This window comes from Pteropus alecto, unplaced genomic scaffold (genome assembly GCF_000325575.1).
Source record: "Pteropus alecto unplaced genomic scaffold, ASM32557v1 scaffold270, whole genome shotgun sequence".
Lineage (NCBI taxonomy): Eukaryota > Metazoa > Chordata > Mammalia > Chiroptera > Pteropodidae > Pteropus > Pteropus alecto.
This window is the reverse complement of record NW_006430735.1, coordinates 10249496-10261639: the sequence shown is the minus strand read 5'-3', so window position 1 is coordinate 10261639 and position 12144 is coordinate 10249496.

Below are 12144 nucleotides of genomic sequence, written 5' to 3'. Positions count from 1 at the left end.
AAAGAACAGATAGGATGAGAAGAAAGCAAATGGCAAGATAGTAGAATTAAACCCAAACATTTTAATTACATCAAATGCTATTAGTCTAAACATTGCAATCAAAAGTAGAGATTGTTAGAATAAAAAGCAAGAAAATGCATTTTTACAATTAAAATACAGTTAAGTTATAAGAAAAAAATATGAACAAATGTATAATGTAAAGAACAGTCATAAGAAAGCTTGAGTGGCTATATTGATATTAGATAAAGTTAACTTCAGGACTAGAAATAACAACAGAGATAAAGAAGAAAATCTGATAAAAGGATAAATTCATCAAGAAGACTGAATCCAAAAGTTTATGCTCCTAATTACAGAACTTCCAAATAAAATAGGCCAAATCTGAGTGCTATAAAAGGAAAATAAGCCAACAATTATAATTGGGAATTTCTACATTCCTCTATTAGTAGTAGATAGAAGAAGTACACTGGATATTAAGGATATAGAAGATTTGAACACTTCTGTCAGAGAAATGGAACTAGTTGACATTTTTACAATATTACTTTTAAAAGTCCCAAGAAATTTCAGAAGACTAAAATATTTTATGTTCTCTGACCACAATGACATGAAATTAGAATTTAATAAAAATAGATTACCCATAAAAATCCACCAATATTCAGAAAATAAAAAATATATAATTTTAAAATAACTAATGGTTCAAAAAATTACAAAGGAAAATGAGAACAGTTTTCTAACTGACTGATAATGAAAACATAGCATATCAAATTTGTGAGATATAGCTAATGGTGTTTAAAAAAAGTCATAGTTTTAAATGCTATGCTATATTACAGAAATGAAAGTTCTAAAATCAATAATCCACAATTCTATCTTAAAAAGTTACAAAATAAAAGTATAATAAACAAAATGTAACTGGTAGGGAGGAAGTAATAAAGTTAAGTTAAATAAAGTTAAATAAAATCAGAAAAAAACAATAAGAAAAATATAGGAATCCAAAAGCTGTTCTTTTGAAGAAATAAATAAAATTGATGAGCCTGATCAAGAAAAAAAACAAGAAGACACAAATTACCACAATTATAAATTAGAGTATATCACTAGACATGCTGCAGATATTAAACAATAATAAGAGACCATTATGAACAAACTCATGCCAAAAATATCTGATGATCTAGATGAAATTAAATTTTCTTGAAGGACTCACAAAATTTGTACAACTAGGCCACAAAAATGTAGAAAAATCTGAATAGTTCTACATCTATTAAAGAAATTGAATTCCTAATGAAAAGGCGTCTCAATAAAAACTTCAGGTTGAGATTACTTTAGTGATTAATTCTGTCAGACATTTAAGGAAGCAATGCCAACAATCATACACAAACTTACAGAAAGCAGAGGGGGAGGCATCATTTCCCAACTCATATCCTGAGGCCAGTGTTACACTGATACCAAATCTGAAGATATCACTACGAAAGAGCACAACAGATTTATATCCCCCATAAACTCAGGTGTGAAAACACCAAACAAAAATTTTCAGAAATTGTGTCCAACAACACATAAAATGGAAAAACACATCCGACTGAATAGGGTTTTCCTAAGGAATGTGAGGTTGATTTAACATTTAAAAATCGATCATTGTAATTTAGCACATTAATAGAATAAAGCAATAAAAGTATATGATAATTTCAATAGATGCAGAAATGCATTTCAAAAATTCAATACTAATTTATTTGAAAAAAAATTAAAATACTCAGCAAACAAGAAGTAGAAGGAAACTTTATCAGCCTGATTAAGGGCATCTCTGAAAAACTTATAGCTAACATTTTACTCACAGTGAGGAGTTTAATGATTTCCATCTAACATCAGGATCAAGTAAGGTTTTAATCAACATTGTGCTATCAGTTCTGTCCAGTGAAATTTGGCAAAATAAAAAATCATAAATATGGAAAAGGAATAAATAAAACTCTGAAGAGAACATGATTGTATACATAGTAAAATATAATAAACTACTAATATGCTACTGATTCTAGTAAGTGAACATGTTCAGTTGCATATGCAAGGTCAGTATAGATCTATCGATTGTATTTTATACACTTGCTATGAATAACTAGTAAAAGAAATTTTAAAAATTAACTCCACTTAAATGGCACCAAGAAAAATAAAATAAGAATAAATTTAGAAATTCTTTACATGTACATTTCTGTACACTGACAACTACAAAATGCGACAAAGGGAAAAAAAGACAAACTTAAACATTATACAAAAAGCATTAACTAAAAGAGAAAAAAATGAACATTATAATTATAAACTTTTGCTCTTTTAAAGGCAATAAAGAAAATAAAAAGGCAAGCTATTAACTGAGAAAAAATACACAAAACCTGTATCTTACTAAAGCCTGGAATCTAGAATATGTAAAGAATATGTATTCCAACTCATGACAGATAGTACATTTAAAATGGTCAAATGGTTTAAGTAGACACTTCATAAAAGAAGATGTAGGAATGGGCAATAAGCACATGAAAAGATGTTCCAGTCACTATGGGAATGCAAATTTAAACCACAATGAGATATCAATATATATCCACTAAGCTAAAGTCAAAAGGGCTGATAATTCCAAGTGTAAACAATGCTGTGGAACAACTGAAACTGTTATATCTTGCTGCTAGGTATGCAAAATGATACAGCCACTGTGGAAAACAGCATGGTAGTATCTTATGAAGTTAGACGTAAACTTCTGATGTGACCCAGTAATCTCACTCCTAGATATTTACACAAGCAAAATAAAAGTATATATTCACACAAACATTCCTATGTAAATCTTCATAGAAGAATTATTTATAATAGCATAGAACTAGCATTACTACAAAACGGAAGTAAATATTTGCAGTATATATATCTCACTAATGACATATTCAGAATATGTAAAGAATGCCTATAAAATAACAAAAAGACAAACAATCCAATAAAATTGGCCAAGAGACTCAAACAAACATTGCAGAAGTAAATATTTTAATGGCCAGAAAGCACATGAAAAAATGCCCAAGCTAACTAGTTAACAGGAGGAATGCAAATTGAAACCACAATGAGATATCACTTCATATTCAGTAAAATGACTAAAAACAAACAAGCGGCAAATGATAAGAATTAACAAAACAAAATTGCTAACACCAAATGTTGGCAAATATGTAAGGAATTGAAATTCTCATACATCACTTATGAATTGCATCCAACAATTCCACTCCACTCCTAAGTAAGCAAGAGCAAATGAAAGCACATATCTACAAAAGATGCGTATAGGATCTTTATTCATAAGAGCTCCAAAATGGAAACAATCCAAATGTTTATTAATGGGAGAAAGATAAAAAATTGGGATATATTTACATAATGAGATACTACTAAAGAGAAAACAGAAACCAAAACTACAGATACATGTAACAATATAGACGACTCCAAAAAATAGTATGTCAGAAAAAGCCAGAAACAAAATAATACACATTTATTCTATTTATACAAAGTTCAAGAATAGGCAAAACTTATCTTTGATGATTAACACCAGAATAGCATATGTCTATGAAGGGAAGGGATTGACAATAAGGGGTACTAGGGAATTTTGGGGGATGATAAAAATATTCTGTATGTTAATTGTGGTAGTGGTTAGACTGGTGTATACATTTATCAAAACTAATCAAATGGTGCACTTAAATCTGGATACTTCACTAAATGTTACTTTATTAAAAAATTTTAAAGTAGTGATCATAATGATAATAATATAATAATAGCAGCTAACATTTGAGCCTTTCAGTGTGTCTTTCACTGTGTTTCCAGCACTTTTTATGAGTTAAACCAATTTAATTCTACGTCAACCCTATAAGGTTCCTATTTTGTTGCTGTTTCTGATTATTACTATTTTACAGATTAGAAAACAGAGGATCTGAGGGATTAAATAATTTGCCCATGGCCGCATAACTAGGAAATGGTGAGATCAGAAATTGAACCCAGATGATCCAGATCCAAAATATGATGCTCTACTGCCTCTTGAAAGTAGTGCAGCCTCATGGGAAAAATAAAATCAAGTAGTAGAGAATAACAACCGAATGAAAAGTCTCATCTCTCTATCTATCCTACTTATTAACTGCTATTAATAGTTTTTTTTTTCAGCTTTCTTGAACATTTCCTATACTTATACAAATTTGTATTATATGATTACATTGTGTTATATATACTACATAAAATAGTATAGGCCACAAATTAAATAACTTTATAAATACAGTACTGCATTTGGCATTTTTACACTTAATATACTCAAATATTTTTTTCTAATTAGTACATATCTCTTTTAAGATACCTTTGAAAGAATATACGATTGAAAGATGTATTGGTTCACACTCTCTGGTACTTCCCAGGTGAAATCTGAAACGGGCCCCCTAAAACGGAGGGCAGGAGGAGATGGAAAAAAAGAGGCAGACCACTCCATTGGTAGTGGCGGATTAATAAACCAGGGAGTTTACATATGGGGCTTGTCTTGGTGGCCATAGATTAGATCTCTGTGCCAGCCCACCAAATCTTAAAAGGCCTGAACTGGATTCAGTCTTGTATTCAGTCCAGGTGATTTCAAAAACATCTTGCTCTCTCAAGGCTTTGTCCTTGAAAACTGCTCCCATGGTGGGAAAGGTGGGCAGAAGGTACATTCCAAGGACAGGGGAGGAGGTGAAAAGCCTCTGATTGCCCAGGACCAGTTCGACTAGGGGTTCAACTGGTGGTCACATCCTCCATATGACCTCTTTGAAAAATGTTTACTTAGCCAGTTCTTTCTTGGTAAACATTGAGGGGTTTTCAATTTAACCTTTTTTTTTTTTCACTCTTATGAATACTGCAATAATGAACACACTTGTGCTGGTGTTCTAGGGAACTTTTGCTGGTATATCTGTAGAAAACTTTGTTCTTGGAAGAGGAAATGCTGAGGTAAGGAATGAGCATTTAAAATTTTGATAGGTGTTAATAAATATCCTTCCAAAAAGGCTGTGCTAATTAACATTCTCCCCAATAGTATAGGAGAATATCTATTTCTAGCCTAAACTTTTGGTAACACTATTATAATTTTTTAATCATTTCAATCTAATAAAACAATAATTGTCTAGAATGGTTTCTTTAAATATGAATGAGGCTGAGCATCTTTTCATATGCGTACATTTCCATTTCTACTACCTTTTTGTGCTCTGTGCACTTTTATTGTTGATTATTCGCTTTTTCTTTTTGAAGTTTAAAATCTTTTCCTGTGTTAAGGAAAGTTTGCCTTTATCATAAGTGCTGCAAATAATTTCCTTATTTATTTACATTCCTTATTTCTTTCTTACAGAGATTTCTTTCTATCTTTATGAAAGATATGATTCCCTCTACTCTATGCTAAAAAAACCATAGTCTCCCATGATTTATCTTAGTATTTTCATTATATTTTTTGTATTTAAAAATTTAAACTTTTACTACATCTCGAATTTATTTGAGCCAAGATTACATCTGAGACCCACTCTGCTAGTACCAATACTGACCAGTGGAACCAACAAAAATATTTAATAATATATATTTTCTCCTAGTGATTTGGATTACACTTTAATATGTGCTAAATTCCTATATTTTTAAATCTATATCTGGAAGTCATAGTATTTTCCATTGATTTGTCTAGTCCCAGAGCAGTAAGAAAAATATTTTGCTAGTATTAATTTCTTCTTAATTCTACTAATTTTAAGGGTAGTATGCTCTCATTTCTCTTTTTTAGAAAAAAATTTCTGATGATCTCTCAATGTTTTTAAATTTAGACTATATTTGATATCGACTATTTTAAAGTGTTAAGGAAAAGATCTTGTTACTGTTCTGACTGAGTCCACATTGAATTTCTACATACAATTGAGTAGGATGTATAGTTTTACAATATTGGACTTTTCTAATTTCTCTTTTCCTCCACAAATACTATATATTTTTACATTTAAGTCTTCCTTATGACTTTTGGTCATTTAATTTTTTTCTACATTATCATTACAAATGCCATACAAGTTTATTCCTGGTTGTATATTTTTGTTGCTATAACATTATATTTTGTAACAAAAAGCTATTAGCATAATTTGTAAGTTAGTTTTGTGACCATCACCTAACTAAATTCATATTTTTTCCTATAGATTTTTTTGTGACTTTTCTTTATTTTCCCAGTTGTAAAATCATGTTACTAGTAAATAATAATGCAAAATTTTCCCTGCTCAGTATTCCAGAGTATGTGTATCAACTGGTACTTCCAGTGTATTGTTAAATAAGAGAACTGAGTATAGGTATTCATATAGTTTCTCTAACTTTAAAGAGAATCTTTCTAGTTTCTATAATCTGACATGATGGCTGCTAGCTAATTTAATCACATTTAACATGTCAAGGAATTATCTGTTTGCTATTATTAAGTGTTTCCATCAGGAATAAATGTTTAATTCTGTTAAATATTCTTGCATAAGCTAGTGGGATGGAGTTATAATTTTTTTATTTAGACCTGTTGATATTAGAATCAAATTTTAAAAACTTTATTTTAAAACGTTCTTGTTCTATAAATAGTACATGGTTATGGTTAGTTATTATAATATATTTTTTAATTCTTTGTGCTAATATTTAACATGAGAGTTCTGCATACATGTTCTGATGCAATATTGAGTTTTCTTTTTAAATGTGTTGTTTTTGTTAGGTTTGAGAGATTACTAATATATGGGTTTTATAAAATCTAATTGAAAGCTTCCCTTTTTTTTCTATGAAGCTGTTTTTCCAAGTATGTTACACATGGACTATCAGTATTGTAACTGCCTAATGGAGTTTTATTTTATTTGTTTTTAATTATAGTGACTATTGTTTATCTATTTTCATTTGTTTTTTTTCTTTTAACAAACCAGCCCTTGAATTTTATTTTCTTCTTTGTACTTTTGTCTTATTCTATTTCCTATTTTTAATATGCCAAAGTTCGACTTGTCATCCTTGCTTCCTTTTGCATTCCTGGGTTGTGATTTTTACTTCATCGAATTTCATTCTTAGTTTTTGGGTTTTTTTTTCCATTTTTATTGATGTAATATGTAAATATACAAATCTTCTAATGTAGTGGTCTCCAAGCTTTTTGGCACCAGGGACCAGTTTCATGAAAGACAATTTTTTCATGGATGGGGGAAGGGGATGGTTTTGGGATGATTCAAGCGCATTACATTTATTGTGTACTTTATTTCTATTATCATTACATTGTAATATATAATGAAGTAATTATGCAACTCACCATAATGCAGCATCAGTGAGAGCACCGAGCTTGTTTTCTTGCAACTCAATGTTCTCATCTGGGGGGGATGGGAGACAGTGACACCCAAAGTGTGTTACTTATGTCCAGTCTACTTCATAATCTCATAGTTTTGGTTGCTGTCTCTATAGAAAACCCTGCTTCACAAAGATGGGATGGTGGAAATGAAGGCAGGCTTTTCAGTGCTTTTGTGGCAATCTGGGGATATTCCTCCTTGACTTTAATCCAGAACATATGGAGATTTGAAGTTGTCTTAAACATACTGGTAAGGCCACAGTCATTTGCAGTCTCAAGTAGTTCATCCTCTTCTAGCACGGACAAAGATGTTTCACCTGGCTTATTCACAAATGGATCATGGATCCATTCCTTCCCAGTTCAGGGGTCTTTTGCGGTTGGGAAGTAATGCTCAGACTCTTTTGAAAGCTGAGATAGGTGACCATGCACCAGCTGGGAGAAAGAAGGCCCTGGCTCAGGCTCTTTCAAAACCTCTGCTAATATTTGAAACATCAAAAATCCCAATGTTCACTCGTCATCCCCATAATTCCAGTTTGGCTTTGAACACAGCCACTTTAACTGCCAACTTGAACACAGTCGTTATTCTCCCCTGAAATGACAGATTGAGTTGGTTAAGCAGGTCAAATATGTCACACAAGTAAGTAAGTTTTGCGACCCATTCTGTGTCATTGAAATGTGCTGCCACTGGTGACCGTTTTTCTAAAAGAAATCTCTGGAGTGGCTCTCATAACTCAAAAACTCTGGCCAGTGATCTACCTTTAGAAAACCATCTCATTTCTGTATAAAAGAGAAGACGTGTGTGCTCTGCATCCATCTTCTCACAGAGCTACATGAACAGATGTGAGTTAAGGGCATGTACTTTAATGTAAGTGATAATTTTAATCACATCCTGCAAAACATTGTTAAGTTAAGGTGACATGTTTCAGCTAGCCGGCATTTCTCTATGGGTGACACAGCGCACAAACTCATATTCAGAAACGACCTCTTTGACCCGAGTAGTGAGATCAGAAAGCCATCTAGTAGTGGCAGCCGCTCCATCCATGGCAAAAAATGACCAATTCACTTCTTTGATATGTAATCATTCAAAGACTTAATTCTGTGGCTGTGGTGTTGGTTGGCAACAAAAGTGCACAAAACATGTCTTCATGCACATCCTCCTGAAAAATATATCGCACAAAAACAAGTATTGTTGCCTTGTTGTCAACATCGGTAGACTCATCAACCTGGATTATGTACCACAGTGACTCACCGATCCTAACAATTGTGCTTCAGTATCCTCTGCTATTTCATCAATTTATCTAGTTATGGTGCTAGCCAAAATAGGAACGCATGCCACCTTTTGAACTACAGCCTCTCCTAAAAGTTCATGACAAATGTCCTTAGCAACAGGCAACATTTCTCTATGGATGACACAGTGCACAGACTCACATTCAGAAGTGACCTCTTTGACCCAAGTAGTGAAATCAGAAAGCCTTCCAGTCAAGGCAGCCACTCCGTCCATGCAAACACTGACACAAAACGACCAATTCAGTTTTCCTGATATGTAATCATTCAAAGACTTGAATTGCTTCTGTTCTTCGTATTCATGTTTTCTTTCTTTCGAAAAAATCCAAAGGCTTGTTTTTTAATGCAGGGTCCTTGGCCTTTGTGTGGCAAAGCAGTTTTGAAGGTTTCATGGCTTTGTTGAATGGCCAGTTGCCATACGTTATATAAAGGACAAGCTTGGAGAATGTGAATCATCTGTTGCAATGAACCTGTAATCTAAGTAGGACTCTTAGTATTTTCTTTTAAATGCAGCTTTCTTTTTATTGGCAGTTTTAGGGTCTTCTGCTGTCCCATCATTGGGTCTTTCCTCCTTTTCAAAACTTTCCAGTGACATTTGTTTTTTTACTCATTTTGGCTAACATTAGCTTGTGGCCTTACCGAAACCATGACTGAGACAAGTGTGCATGCAGGAAAGAGGTGTGGATGAAAGTAGTAAATAAAATAATGGGCGGGCCACACATACGCTAAAATGTGTGTCAGATTCTGACTTAAATCTTGCCACCAGATGCAGCTTAATTGTCACTTGCCACTCACTCACTGATAGGGTTTTGATATGAGTCTGCAAGCAACTGATTTATTATGGTCTCTGTGCAGTTAAACCTCTCTGCTAATGTTAATCTGTACTTGCAGCTGCTCCCCAGCGCTAGCATCACTGCCTCAACTCCACCTCAGATCATCAGGCATTAGATCCTCATAGGAGCATGATCCCTATTGCGAACTGCTCATGTGAGGGGTCAAGGCTGTGCACTCCTTATGAGAATCTAATACCTGATGATCTGAGGTGGAGCTGAGGTGTTGATATTAGTGCTAGGGAGGGGCTGCAAATACAAATGAAGCTTTCCTTGTTTGCCTGCCGCTTACCTCCTGCTGTGAGGCCTAATAGGTTCCTAATAGGCCACAGACCTGTACTGGTCCATGTCTCCGGGTTGGGGACCCCTGTACTAGTGGGTGCAAATTGACTTTCAACCCATAGGTTTTGATATACAATATATTTACTACTGCTATTTTCTAGATATTCCAATATCTTAGTCTTGATTTCCTCTCTATACTGGGAGTTAAAAATTTCATCTTTTATGAGCTGGTAATTTTTTGTTGCTGTTTGTATTTCTAATTGTATTATAATGTGGTAAGAAAATATCTGCAATGGTATAGCATTTCATATATGAATTTGTGGTAATACTTTTAGATTAATATATATAAAACTTTTGCAAATGTTCTTTGAGGATATCATATAACCTATTAATCAGAAATTATATATGTAATGTCATATTAATCAATATCTTGTTATTTAGATTATTACATATTTTTATTATGAGCTGAGGGAAGTGAATTAAAATGTCCTATTACTATTCTCTATCTTTGATTTTTCCTTATACTTGTTGAAGTCTTGGTTTTGTATTTTAATGTTATGTTAATTTGTGGCTTAAAGAATGATAACAGCAATATACTGTTAATTATATTCTTTATTATTGAAAATGCTTCCCTCTGCCACATTTAATATATTAATTCTTTGAATCAAACTTGTTTGATACGGCTATAAAAATTGCAGCTTTCCTTGCATTAGCATTTGCCTGGTTTATCTTTGTACTTTTACTTTGAAAATTTTGATCCATTTATCTTAGATATATCCGTTGTATATGAGCTATAGTTTTGTCTTTGTTTTTGGCTAATACAAACAGTATACATTTTTATAGAGGAGTTTATCTCAATTACATTTATCAATATTATATTTTACATTAATTGGCAATTACTTTGTGTTTTTAGCTTTTATTTGAACACATCTTACTGTTTTTTCTTTCAACTCCCAACTTGAAAAATCATATAGTATTTTTTCTTATTATTTCTTTGATTCTTAGGCTTATAATTTAAATAATATACTCATATCTTTATTTCATACTTTTTAATTTTAAAGGTAAACATTGTATATTAAATTTCTGTTCTAAAAGATGAGGAAATTAGTTCATACTCCTACTTCTTCTCTACTCCTACCCTTTGACTTCTGTTGTAATGCTGGAAGTTTGGTCTAATTCATTGCAGTTATATTATTTTCATATGGTGTATTTTTTCTCTCAGTGTCTATCATTTCCTTTATTTTCTTTAAACATAACTCACACATTTATTTTGCCATAATTCAATAATTCCATAATCCATGGCATTCAATTTTTACTCTCAGTCATTTCATATTATGGAATCTCTGTACTCGTGTTGTTTTTGTTTTATTCAATCTTTGGTTAGATTCCTCCATCATGTTGATTTTTAAGAATTTATGTTTTTTATATTTCATGATTTGTTTAAGAATGTCAATCTTTACCTTTTTATGTTCAAAATGATTTAAATGCATATAAAATCTGGATTAATATTTTTTCCCTTTATCCACTCAGAATTCAGAACTTATAGATATCATTCTTATGTCTAGTTAGAAGTAAATGCTCATGTCCAAAAATCTGAGGACATATTTTTACTCTTCATAAGCGAACTGCTATTCTTTTTCTATCAAAATTCCATATTTAAATTGAAGTTTAATTTATTAATCAGGAAACTTTCAATGAAAATCACAGAAATTAAATTTGAACTGGCATGAACAAAAAAAGGGATTTGAAAGCTCACAGGGATGAACTGGGAAAGGTAGGAATATTGTAACTTTTAAGGATGACTGGAAAAATTACTCAAATGTTGTTAGGTTTTTCTTATTTCTTTCTATTCTGTGCTTTGTGCTACGTGCTAACTTTATTACTTCCAACTAAAGACTTATGTGGGACATATGATTATTAGCAGCTCCAGGTACATAGTCTCAAGGCTTAGCAATGAAAAAGGAAAAGCTATTCTCTCCTAGCTCCACCTTAAAAAAATATAAGATTTCTGATTGGTGTGAGGGTCACCTCCCATATGGACAGGATGAACTAGCTCTGTGATCTTCCCTCCACAAAGTACTGAGGGTGAAATGATGGAGAATTCCCATTATAATTGATTGGGCAAAGTATATTTAAAAAATTTGAGGGTTATTTTAATCAGAAGAATAAATAATTGTGCAATTCATTCAGTAAATTCATCTGGATATCACATTATTTGAGATTTGGTTCAATTTTTTACTGGAAAACAGTATAGACTTGTAACCTGCAGATTAGATGTTATTTCCCTTCAGGATAACTTTCTTCTATTAAGTCCCTTCACTTTTGCTTGGGTTCCTGGCCTTCCTTGAAAATATATATATCATTTTCTTATGCATAGATATTCAACCTTTTCTTCATTGATGTCCCTTCGATACAATGTTATAGGCATTCTCTTCATTC